We start from the raw sequence: 12,409 nt of genomic DNA, 5'->3' as shown, positions 1-12,409 counted from the left end.
TCCAGCCTTCTCCTCGCTGCAACATTCATCACCCATGCTTCACACCCATATAAGAGCATTGGTAAAACTATACTCTCATACATTCCCCTCTTTGCCTCCAAGGACAAAGTTCTTTGTCTCCACAGACTCCTAAGTGCACCACTCGCCCTTTTCCCCTCATCAATTCTATGATTCACCTCATCTTTCATAGACCCATCCGCTGACACGTCCACTCCCAAATATCTGAATACATTCACCTCCTCCACACTCTCTCCCTCCAATCTGATATCCAATCTTTCATCACCTAATCTTTTTGTTATCGTCATAACCTTACTCTTTCCTGTATTCACTTTTAATTTTCTTCTTTTGCACACCCTACCAAATTCATCCACCAATCTCTGCAACTTCTCTTCAGAATCTCCCAAGAGCACAGTGTCATCAGCAAAGAGCAATTGTGACAACTCCCACTTTATGTGTGATTCTTTATCTTTTAACTCCACGCCTATATATATATATATATATATATATATATATATATATATATATATATATATATATATATATATATATATATATATATATATATATATATATATATATATGCAAAACAACCACTCTGAAAGAATAGAGAAATTTCAAGCGCTTTCGTGACTACTCATAGTTCCTTGATAATGTGAGTAGTCACGAAAGCGCTTGGAATTTCTCTATTCTTTCAGAGTGGTTGTTTTGCATATTTTGAAATCACCTGTTTACTGTGATCTTATTGTATATATATATATATATATATATATATATATATATATATATATATATATATATATATATATATATATATATATATATGTGTGTGTGTGTGTGTGTGTGTACTCACCTATTTGTGGTTGCAGGGGTCGAGTCTTAGCTCCTGGCCCCGAGTGTGTGTGTGTGTGTGTGTCGTGCCGAATAGGCAGAACTTATTATTATTATTATTAAAGATTCGCCGGTATTCTCCCGGCCCGGGCCTTTTCCAAGTGGTGGCCCGGCCTTGGCTCCCTCTTTAGGGAGTGTCTGTGACCTAAGTCTTCCATGGGAGGAGGCACAAGTACCTCCTCATCTTTGGGACCAACTGTCCCCAGGCCTAGCCACAAGGTAGGCCTCGCTGGTCTGCCATCCCCGCCCCAAGGAGGCAAATAGGAATGACAGTCTTATGAGCTAAAGGCTCGGACTCAGGCACCTACCCTACCCTAGAAGGGTTAGGCATGGTATCGATCAGGCAGAACTTGCGATCTTGGCTTAAATAGCAACGCTCATCTTGCCATATATGACAAGTGAAAATTTGTGTATGCAATAATTTCGCCAAAATCATTCTGAACCTAACGAAAAAAATATATTTCACTATGTTTGTTTAGTATTAAATTATTGTAAACAAATCTAAAATATATTTAGTTGAGTTAGGCTAAAATAAATTGTTCTTCTTATAATAAGGTTAGGTAAGTTTTCTAAGATTCTTTTGGATCATAATTAAATAATTTTACATTAACATTAATGAAAAAAAAATCTTTAAACGTATAAGAGAAAATTTTAGAAAGGACTTAATTTTAAATGAGTTCTTGCTAATTGACCAGTTTTACATATTCGGCACGACATATATATATATATATATATATATATATATATATATATATACTGAAAGGTACAGTTCTCTCAGCGCATATATCTACCTACCTGGAATCTACCTGGAGGGTATTCCGGGAATCAACGCTCCCACTGCCCGGTCCACGACCAGGCCTCGAGTGGATCAGGGCCTGATCAACCAGGCTGTTACTGCTGGCCGTACTTAGTCCAACGTACAGCTGATCCGGCACCGACTTTTAGTATCTGTCCAGCTCCCTCTTGAAGGCAGCCAGGAGTCTATTGGTGATTCCCTTTATGGCTGGTGGGAGGCTGTTGAACAGTCTTGGGCCCCGGACACTTATTGTTTTCTTCTAGTGTACCAATGACGCCCCTCCTTTTCTTTCGGGGTATTTTGCACCGCCTGTCCAGTCTTTTACTTTTTGTAGGGAATGATTTCTCTGTGTAGATTCGGGACCATTCCTCTAGGAGTTTCCAAGTGTAGATATGATATATCTCGTCTGCGTTCCAGTGAGTACAAGTCAAGTGCTTCCAAGTGTTCCCAGTAGTTAAGGTGACTGACAGATCTTATACGTGCAGTAAAGGTTCTCTGTACATTCTCTAAATCTGCAGTTTCACCTGCTTAGAACGGAGATGTTAATGCACAGCAATATTCCAGCCTTGTGAGAACAAGTTATTTAAAAAGAATCATGGTGAGTTTAATGCATATATCTGTTTTAGGGAATAAGGTATTCTTGTTTGGTGGTGTAAATGACCCTAAAGTAGTTAATGGTCTTTATCCCCCCCCCCCTGTTGAAGTAATGATTTTATTAATGTTAGAGACAATGATTCTCCCCAGTCACAAAAAATAACTTAGCCTTCCAGACAAATAAATGCAAGTCATTCTGATTATGCTTTTCGAAAATGTGACTTTTACCCACAAACTTCAACATATGACCGTCAGGCAGTTCAACTGACTCCCAGACCTCAGTTAACATCAGAAAAACCAGCGTTCAGTTCAGGCGAGGCGGGCTAGTTGCTCCTGCTTACCTAAGAGTAAGTAGGTACCCAGGTGTTAGTATGCTGTTGGGGGTCGCATCCTGGGGATGAAGATAATGGACGCTAGTGGAAATAAGCCAGATTGACTTTCGTGGGTTATCTTGGTTTATTAACTCCACTCGGTTAATAATCCGAAAAAATCTTTAAATTATCCAATGTCACTAACGGGGTGGGGGATATTTCCGGATAATACCAAGGAAACTGGCCTAAAATTCCCCCGGAACCATTGTGCCTTAACCTCGCTAACAGTTCTTAACACCTGCATCAGCCAATGGACGAAACATTAAGGGAGAAACGTTGCTAAGTTTTCAGTAAGGACGATCCTCTGCAGAAAGTTTGGCCCTAACTGGCTGAGCTACCCGCCATGCTGGCGCCGTCGTCCAGACGAGCCTAGACTTGCGCTATAACTTCCACCATCCTTGCCTTTAGCTGAAACCAAGCCTAATTTTTTCTATTTGAAGGCGAGTTGATGAAGGTTTCATCAGTCTTGCACTGGACCCCGGAGAGGTACGCCTAAGGACGGAGGAGAGTGAAATATAGGCAATATTGTGAGTATGGGGGAGGGGTGGGTATCAGCAGGGGTTAAAGTCCGTATATGGTGGTGTAGTGGTCAACTTACTTACGGTGGGGACCAGTCCAGTTTTACTGACAAGGATTATCTGCCTGTTCTCATATTTTATTGGCCACATTAACTATAAAATTTCCTGTTTGTTACGACCTGAATTAGTATACTTAGGATTTTACCGTGTAAATAGTTTGTTTAAATATGTTTTACTAGCCAAAAAATATTTGTATAAATTTGTGTACTTTAAAAAATGCAAAGTAAAATGTAGCTATTCGCTACGTAATTATATGTAAATAATAACAAAAAATAAAATTATTTATATAATTAAGGAAGGTAGCCTACCTTGTTCATGGCGGCTAAGAATGTACTGGTGAGGTTATAAGGTCAAGAAGGTCCTGTCCCTGTGGCCCTCGACTGTCTCTCTGAATTTATCTAGTTGTTATCGCTTATTTTTTATTTTATAGTCATCTCTGCGTTCTGTCTCTGCATCTATATGTCAATCTTGTTATATTTTCACATATTTTTCCTTTAACAACTTCTAATAAGTTCATGTCTTCTTTCATATCTTTAAGCGCACGATGGACGGTGGAGAGAGTAGGAGGGAAGCTAAAAAGGAGGAAGAAGAGTGCTGGTGCCGGGGGCCAAAAGGAGGACCCGGGGATCGTCCTTGTACACTTGTCCAGCATTGGAATGTCGGTCTCCCGAGAGGACGATTACCTTGTGAGTGTACCAAGTACTATTTTCCTTCTTCCGATTTTCTCCTGGAGGTTTATTGCCATTTGTGTTGTCAGACGGTAGGATTGATTCAATTTGCAAGTAGAATAGATGAATATTTGATCATGTAGCGATATATGCTCGTTGCCGACCACAACCTTCCTGCTTCTCGCACTAGTACTGTATAGGTTACCTTAGTATACCATTCGTTCGTCTGGCTTCAACATCTGATGTCATGCTTAATTTACATTCTAAAAGCATGGCGTTCTCCTTGCTGCCCTTTGTGGCTAATACATTGTCACACACACACCCACCCACCCACAAATGGTTAGCAGTTTTAGATACACCGTACTGTCCAGCTACCCTAGTCTATACAGTAGTCATTTTACAATATCAGAACTAGAGCTAATTATGTTTACCTTTCATATCCTTCACACAGGATGGTTGGTCATATGTAATAGCTTTGCGCCATTAGCTATGAATGCGAGTTAAAACCTTCCAGTAGCTCTGGAGTTTCTTGCACGTGGCAATGGGAGGAAGTCACTTGGTCTGTCTTTTGGGTTATGCTAGGCAATTTACACATAAGTTACTAGGTATGATAATTGTACTTATGTGCACCTGTACCTAAATAAACTTGCTTTCTAACCACCATCGTATAAAATGGTTAATCGAAGTACAAGGCTGGACCACGGCATACATTATCTGTCCTAAACATTTACTTATTAAAATCCACCCTTTTAGTGAAAATACCCATAAAGAATCAAGCGAGAAAGACATATTTATGTCGCCGAGAAGTGTTGTAAGATATCCAGAGTAGATATACAGGTGCAGGACTTGATGCACTGATAGTCTAACGATTGTGACCATGTTTCCTTTGAGTATCTTGTATGGCGTGACTGTCCCCTTTGAGTATACCTGGAGAGGGAGAGTATACCTTGGGAGGGTTTTGGAGGTCAACGCCCCCGTACATATAAATGTTTCGTCTGATTATCTTACATATTGTGGCCATGTTTCCTCTGAGTATTTTGTGTGTTATACCCATGTTTCCTTTGAGTATCCTGCATGTTTTGACCATATCTCATCTGAGTATTTTGTATGTTGTGACTAAATTTGATAGCTTTATTGTGCACCAGATTCCCATCCTTTTGAGGTAGTCAGAAGAGTAGAGAAACATTTAGCGTTATTACGAGTACTGCTGCACAGTTGGCTTGACCTTTTATTACTGTTAACCACGACTTCAAACCTTTTCACATTCAGTTTAATTGAGATCTACATTATTTAGTCTATAAGTGTCATAATTATTTTCGTTTCCTAGAGGTAGAATATTACATTTGTCCTCATTAAAATTCATCTGTCACTTCGTCCACTGCATCAACCTATCCAGATCACAATGTAGCTCTCTTGTGTCCGTGTCAGAATTTATTTGATAGCGTATTTTAGTGTCATTGGTAAACTTGCTCATGTCGCTCTGTATTCTATTGAATAATTAGACACATGCAATATCTGAGTAGTTTTGCTTGTAGACGTTTCGCCTTCCACTGTCTCTGTCATCACTCTTTGTATCTTACTTAGATACTCTTTAGTCCATCGCACTTCCTTTTCTGTTATTTTTGTCTTTTCTTTTAGCTTTTGACTCATTCTCTTGTGCGGTAATATCAAATAACAATCCATCTCTCTCTCTCTCTCTCTCTCTCTCTCTCTCTCTCTCTCTCTCTCTCTCTCTCTCTCTCTCTCTCTCTCTCTCTCTCTCTCTTTCTCTCTCTCTCTCTCTCTCTCGTTCTCTCTTTCTCTCTCTCTCTCTCTCGTTCTCTCTCTCTCTCTCTCTCTCTCTCTCTCTCTCTCTCTCTCTCTCTCTCTCTCTCTCTCTCTCTCTCTCTCTCTCGCTCTCTCTTTCTCTCTGCTTTGTTTCTGTTACAGAATGTTTGCAAGACAGGATTTACTATATTTAAATTCATGCTGGTTGTTTTATATACAACAGCATATCTCCAAGTGTTCTACTTACACCTTACGCTTAATGCAAATTAATAATACTGATCTGTAGTTCGATACTATCTGTTGGTCCACTTTCTTAGATATTGGGACTACATTTGCCATATCTCACACCTCTGACAATTACCCTGCATCCATTGACTCGTTACGAGTGTTACCAGTTCATAAAAACGTAAATACTTTACTGCCACCAAAGGACCCCATTGGAAATAAGTCACTTTGTCTTACTTTTTTGGGGGGTTATCCTAGGTTATTACACAAACTGTTTTATATGATAATTTATGTAACTGTATATACCTGGAGTTTACCTGGAGAGAGTTCCGGGGGTCAACGCCCCCGCGGCCCGGTCTGTGACCAGGCCTCCTGGTGGATCAGAGCCTGATCAACCAGGTACCAGTACCTGAATAAACTTACCACTAACTTGCTTAGCTATCAAAATAGTATTGGTATTCAATCCCTGGACTCAGTATTTGTCTGTTGTAATCTATTTTACTGCTAGGTGAACAGGAGAGTCTTAGAAGAATCCAGCTTACTATTCACTAGTTTCAGTTTTTTTCTCTAATTTGTGTTAATACTGTAGTAACAGTTTGAGGGGCAGGAGGAATATCTAGAAACAAGATGTGAAAGTAAGAAAGAGAGAGTAACAAAAAAAAAAATAGAATGGAATTATCGACTATTTTGGTATGGGGATGGGAGGACGGGAAGAGGTGAATGGGATAGATAGGAGGGGATGGAGAGGGGGGGACGATAGGACAGTTGATGGTGAGGGCGGAGGGCTGGGAAGGACGCCTGGAAACGCCTGAGGACACTCTCACTACCGTCAGGGTCGACCAAGGACGTCTGTGGACTTGTGGCGGCTGGCTGGCATTGCTGCTGCCTGCCTGGTTGCTGCTTCAGGGTGGCACCGCTGTTAGCTGCTCCAGGGTACCTTCTGGTTGCTGCTTCCAGGGTATCTCCGTTGCTGCTCCAGGGCAATTTCTTGTTGCCATGCTCCCAGGGTACTACTGCTTGCTTGCATAAGCCTCATGGCTACTGCTGTTGCCTTGCTTCAAGGGTACTTCTGTTGCCTGCCCTTCAGGGCACCTCTGTTGCCGCCTTCCCAGGCACCGCGTTGCCGCTTCTGGGCGGCCGCCGCTGCCTGCCTGCTGCCTGCTCATCGGTACCGCCTGGTTGCTGCCTCCGCAGGGCAACTCCTGTTGCCTCCCAGGCTTCCGTGGCTGCCTGCCATGCCGCCTGCTCCATGGTACCTGCCTGCTCGCCTGCTTCAGGGCACTTCGTTGCCGCTTCCTGGGCGGCACCCCGCTTCGTTGCCTGCTGTTGCTTCCATGGCACCGTGTTGCCGCCTGCCCAGGGCACTTCTGCTTGCCGCTTCCGAGGGTACCGCCCTGCCGTTGCTGCTGCCTGCTCATGGTACCGCTGCTTGCTGGGCCCTTGGGCGGGTACTCTGCTTGCCTGCTTCAGGGACACCGCCTGGCTTGCCTGCTGCCTGCCTTGCCAGGGCACCGCTGTTGCCGCTCAGGCAACTCTGCCTTCGCCTGCCTGCAGGGCACCTGGCCTGCTTGCCGCTGCTTGCCTACGGCACCGCTGCTGCCCTGCTCAGGCACCTGTATGCCGCTTCGCCTCCAAGCCTGCGGTACCGCTGCTTGCCTGCCTTCCAGGGCACCGCTGCTGCCTGCTGCCGCTTCCAGGGCACCGCTGTTGCCTGCTGCCGCTGCTTCAGGTACCTGCCGTCGCCGCCTTCCCAGGGCACCGCCTGCTTGCCGCTGCCAAGGCTTACCCAGGGTAACTTGCTGCTTGCTGCCTGCCGCCTGCTCAGGGCGTACTGCTGCTTGCCTGCTTCCAGAGTATCCGCTGCTTGCCAAAGCCCTTCAGGCACCGCTTGCCTCGCCTTCAGGGTACCGCTGTTGCCTGCTAGGGCAACCGTCCGTTGCCTGCTTCAGGGTACCTGCCTGTTGCTTGCCTTCCAGGGTACCGCTGTTGCTGCCTGCAGGCACCGCTGTTGCTGCCTGCCTGCTTCCAGGGTACCTGCTGCTTGCTGCCTTCCAGGGTACCGCTTGTTGCCGTTTCCAGGGTACCTGCTGCTGCTGCCCTTCCGTTATGGCACCGCTGTTGCCGCTGCCGCCGTTCCAGGGTGGCACCGCTGCTTGCCTGCTTCAGGGTACCGCTTGCTTGCCGCCTGCTTCAGGGTACTACCTGCTGCCGCTGGCCCTGGTGGGCACCACCGCTTGCCGCCTGCCCCAGGGCACCACCGCTACCGCTCCGGCGGTACCTACTGTTGCCTGCTGCCTTCCCAGAGTACCACCTGCCTGCCTGCCGCAGGGGCAATTACCGCCTGCCGCCTTCAGGGTACCGCTCCCCGCCGCTGGTTCCAGGGTACCACCTGCCTGCCGCTCCAGGGTACCTACCGCCTGCCGCTTCAGGGTACCATCACTGCCGCCGCCCTCCAGGGTACTCACCTGCCTGCCTGCTTTAGGATACCTACCTGGCTGCCTGCTTCAGAGTACCGCTGCCTGTTGCTTCCAGGGTACTCACCGCTGCCTGCTCACAGGGTACCGCCTGCCTGCCGCTCAGGGTACTACCGCCTGCTACCTGCTTCAGGGTACCGCTGCCTGCCGCTTGTAGGATACCTACCTGCCTGCCTGCCTTTGCAGGGTACCACCTGCCGCTGCCCTTGGGGCAGGTACCACCTGCCTGCCGCCCTTCCAGGGTACCACTCGTCCGCCGCTTCCAGGGTAACTTACCGCCTGCTTCCAGGGCACCACCTGCCTGCCGCCTTTAGATACCACCGCCTGCCTGCCTCAGAGTACCGCTTCGCCGCTGCCTGCTTCCAGGTACCACCTGCTGCCGCTTCCAGGGTACCTGGCTGCCTGCCTGCCCTCAGGGTACCTACCGCCTGCCACCTGCCTGCAGGGCACCTGCCGCTGCCTGCTTTTAGGATATCCACCTGGCCGCCGCTCAGAGCACCGCCCGCCTGCTGCCGCTTCCAGGGCACCACTGCCGCTACCTCGCTTCGCGGGCACCGCTGCCGCCTGTAGGGCACCGCTGCCTACCGCTTCCAGGGCAATTACCGGCCTGCCACCGGGCTTCCAGGGGCAGAACCGCCTGCTGCCTCCGCTTTAGGGATACCTACCTGCCGCCTGCCTGGTGGGCACCGTTGCTGCCTGCCCTCAGGATTACCACCGCCGCCGCCTGCAGGACACCAATGCCTGCCGCTTCCTCCAGGGTACCGTTGCCGCCGCCCTGGCGATTACCATCCGCTGCCGCTTTCAGGATATTACCGCCGCCTGCCTTGCCAGGGCACCGGGCCTGCTGCCGCCTCCCAGGGCACCTACCGCTACCGCCTTACAGGGTACACCACCGCCTGCCGCCTTCCAGGGCACCTACCGCCTGCTGCTTCAGGCCACCGCCTGCCGCCTGCTTCAGGGTACCTCACTGCCAGCCGCTTCCACAGGGCACCTACCGCTGCCGGGCTTCCAGGGCACCTACCTGCCTCCGCCTTCCAGGGCACCGCCGCTGCCGCTTCCAGGGTGTCCACTGCCACCGCTTCAGGGCACCTACCTGCTGCCTGCTTTCCAGAGTACCGCTGCCGCTGCTTCAGGGTACCGGCCGTTGGGCTGCTCTCCAGGTACCACCTGCCTGCCGCTTTAGGATTACCACTGCCGGGCCTTCGCTTCCAGGGCACCGCCGCCGCCTGCCAGGGCACCACCTGCCACCGCTTCCAGGGTAACTTACTCGCCTGCCTGCCTTCAGGGCACCTACCTGCCGCCTGCTTTCAGGATAGTACCGCTGCCGCTTCAGAGTACCGCCTGCCTGCCTGCTTCAGGTACCTACCGTCCGCCTGCCCTCAGGGTACCGCTGCCTGCCTGCTGGCTTCCGCGGCACCGTTGCCTGCCTGCCTTGCCAGGGCACCTCACCTGATGCCTGCCTGCAGGATTACCCGCCTGCCGCTGCTTCCAGGGCACTGGTGCCGCTGGCTCGAGGGTACCTGGGGCCTGCCTGCCGCTCAGGGCACCTGGCCTGCCTGCCGCTTCCAGGGTACCGCCGCTGCCTGCTCACAGGGCACCAGTCGCTACCGCTTACGGGCACCACTGCCTGCTGTCCAGGTACCCCGCTGCTGCTGCCCCTTCCAGGGCACCGGCCTGCCGCCCTTCCAGGGCACCGCTGCTTCTGCTTCCAGGGCACCACCGCTGCCTGCCTCCAGGGCACCTACCTGCCTGCCTGCTTCAGGGCACCGCTGGCTACCGTCTTACGGCACCTACCTGCCTGCTGCCTTCCAGGGTAACCGCCTGCCTGCCTGCCTGCAGGGTACCGCTTGCCTGCTTCCAGGGCACCGCCGCCTGCCGCTTCCAGGCACCGCCTGCCTGCTTGCCCAGGGCACCTACCTGCTACCTCGCTTGAGCGGGCACCACCTCCGCCGCCTGCCCAGGGCACCTCCGCCGCCGGCCTTGCCAGGGCAGTGCTGCTCTCCAGGGCACCTCCGCTGCCGCCTCCTGGGCGGGCCGGCTGCCGTTTCCGGCGGATCACCGCCGCCTGGCCTGCTCAGGCACCGCTGCCTGCCGCTTCCAGGGCACCTGCTGCTTCCAGGATACCGCTCGCCGCCTGCTCAGGCACCGCCGCTGCCGCCTGCTTCCAGGGCACCGCCTGCTGCCTGCCTGCAGGCACCACTGCCTACCGCTTAACGGGCACCACTGCCTCCGGCTGCCCAGGCACCCGCCTGCCGCCTGCTTCCAGGGTACCGCCTGCCGCTTCCAGGGCACCGCCTGCCGCTGCCTGGCAGGGCACCTACCGCCGCCGCCCCTTGGGCAGGGTAGCTGCCGTTCTTCCAGGGCACCCGCTGCTGCCTGCCAGGGTACCTGGCCTGCCTGTGCCTGCCTTCCAGGCAATTACCTTGCCGCCGCCCTCCAGGCACCGCCGCTTCAGGTACTACCGCCTTGCCAGGGCACCGTACCTGCCGCTGCTCTCCAGGATACCGCCTGCCTGCTTCCAGGGCAACCGCCTGCCGCCGCTTCCAGGCACCGCTGCCAGCCTGCTCCAGGGCAATTACCGCCGCCTGATCCAGGGTACTCACCTGCCTGCCGCTTCCAGGGCAATTACCTGCCTCCGCTTCAGGGCACCGCCTGCCGCTGCTTCAGGGCACCGCCGCCTCGCCTGCCTTTGCGGGTACCGGGTGCCTGCTGCTTCCAGGGTATCCACCGGCCGCCGCCCTCCAGGGCACCGCCTGCTGCCTGCCTGCCTCCAGGGCACCGGTGCCGCCGCTGGCCCCCAGGGCACTACCTGCCTGCCTGCTTCAGGCAATTACCTGCTGCCTGCTTCCAGGGCACCTACCGCCTGCCGCTTCCAGGGCAACTTACCGCCTGCTGCTTCCAGGGTACCTACCGCTGCCTGCTGCCTCCAGGGCACCTACCGCCGCCTACCTCCAGCATACCGCTGCCTGCTCCAGGGCACCTGCCTGCTGCCGCCCTTCAGGGCACCTACCTGCCTGCTGCCTTCCAGGGCACCACCGCCTGCTGCTGCTTCAGGTAACCTGCTGCCGCCTACAGGGCAATTACCTGCCGCCGCCTTCCAGGGCACCGCTCGCCGCCGCTTCAGGCACCAACCACCGCCGCCCTTCCAGGTACCACCGCCGCCTGCCTCATGGCACCGCCTGTTGCCGTGCCCAGGGCACCTACCGCCTGCCTGCTTCCAGGGCGGGCCGCCTGCCGCTGCCTCCAGGGCACCGGGCCGCTGCCGCTTCAGGCACCTACCGCCTGCCGCCGCCTTCCAGGGCACCACCAAGCCTGCCGCCTGCTCAGGCAATTACCGTCCGCCTGCCTCCAGGGCGGCCAATTACCGCTACTGCCCTTCAGGGCGTACCTGCCTGCCGCCGCTTCCAGGTACCTTACCTGCCTGCTGCCGCTTCAGGCACCTACCTGCCGCCGCTTCCAGGGTACCAACTGCCGCTTGCCTTGTGGGCACCGCCTCCGCTGGCCGCCCCGTCAGGGCACCGCTGCTGCCAAGCTGCCTGCCGCCTTCCAGGGTACCACCGCCGCTGGGCTTCCAGGGCAATTATGCTGCTTCTTCCAGAGTAATTACCTGCTGCCTGCTCCAGGGTACCATACTGCCGCTGCCTTCCAGGGCAACTTACCTGCTGCCTGCCTCCAGGCAGTACCTGGCTTGCTTCTTCAGGGTACTACCTGCCTCCGCTTCAGAGTACCTACCGCCTGCTGCTTCAGGGTACCGGGCTGCTGCTTGCCGTGCAGGGCACCGCTGTTGCCGCCGCTTTCCAGGGCATACCACCGCCTGCCGCCTGCCCTATGGGCAATTACCGCTGCCGCTTCAGGCACCATCCGCCGCCTGCTTCCATGGCACCTGGCCTGCTTGCCGCCCTTCAGGGCATCCACCGCTGCCTGCCTCAGGGTTACCGCCGCTGCCGCTTCAGGGCACCGCCTGCCTGCCGCTTCCAGGGTAATTACCTGCTGGCCAGCTGCTTCAGGGACCTAATGCCGCCTGCCAAGCTTCAGGGTACCACCTGCC

At 52.8% G+C, this 12,409-nt stretch overlaps 1 long non-coding RNA gene across 2 annotated transcripts in view; it reads left to right on the top strand.

The window, feature by feature from the left end:
* LOC128699997 (uncharacterized) overlaps positions 1 to 12,409 on the top strand; it is a 106,839-nt gene that overhangs the window by 55,903 nt on the left and 38,527 nt on the right. The window contains exons 1-2 of one of the 2 annotated variants that reach the window (XR_008408693.2): positions 3,028 to 3,176; positions 3,766 to 3,913. This is a non-coding gene — a long non-coding RNA (uncharacterized lncRNA). Of the gene's footprint in view, positions 1 to 3,027; positions 3,177 to 3,765; positions 3,914 to 12,409 lie in introns of those variants that run through there. The other variant, XR_011393772.1, reaches the window with a different exon arrangement.

This window comes from Cherax quadricarinatus, chromosome 64 (genome assembly GCF_038502225.1).
Source record: "Cherax quadricarinatus isolate ZL_2023a chromosome 64, ASM3850222v1, whole genome shotgun sequence".
In the NCBI taxonomy this organism is placed as follows: domain Eukaryota; kingdom Metazoa; phylum Arthropoda; class Malacostraca; order Decapoda; family Parastacidae; genus Cherax; species Cherax quadricarinatus.
Note: the sequence above shows the minus strand (reverse complement) of the source record. Positions and strands in the feature narration are given on the sequence as shown.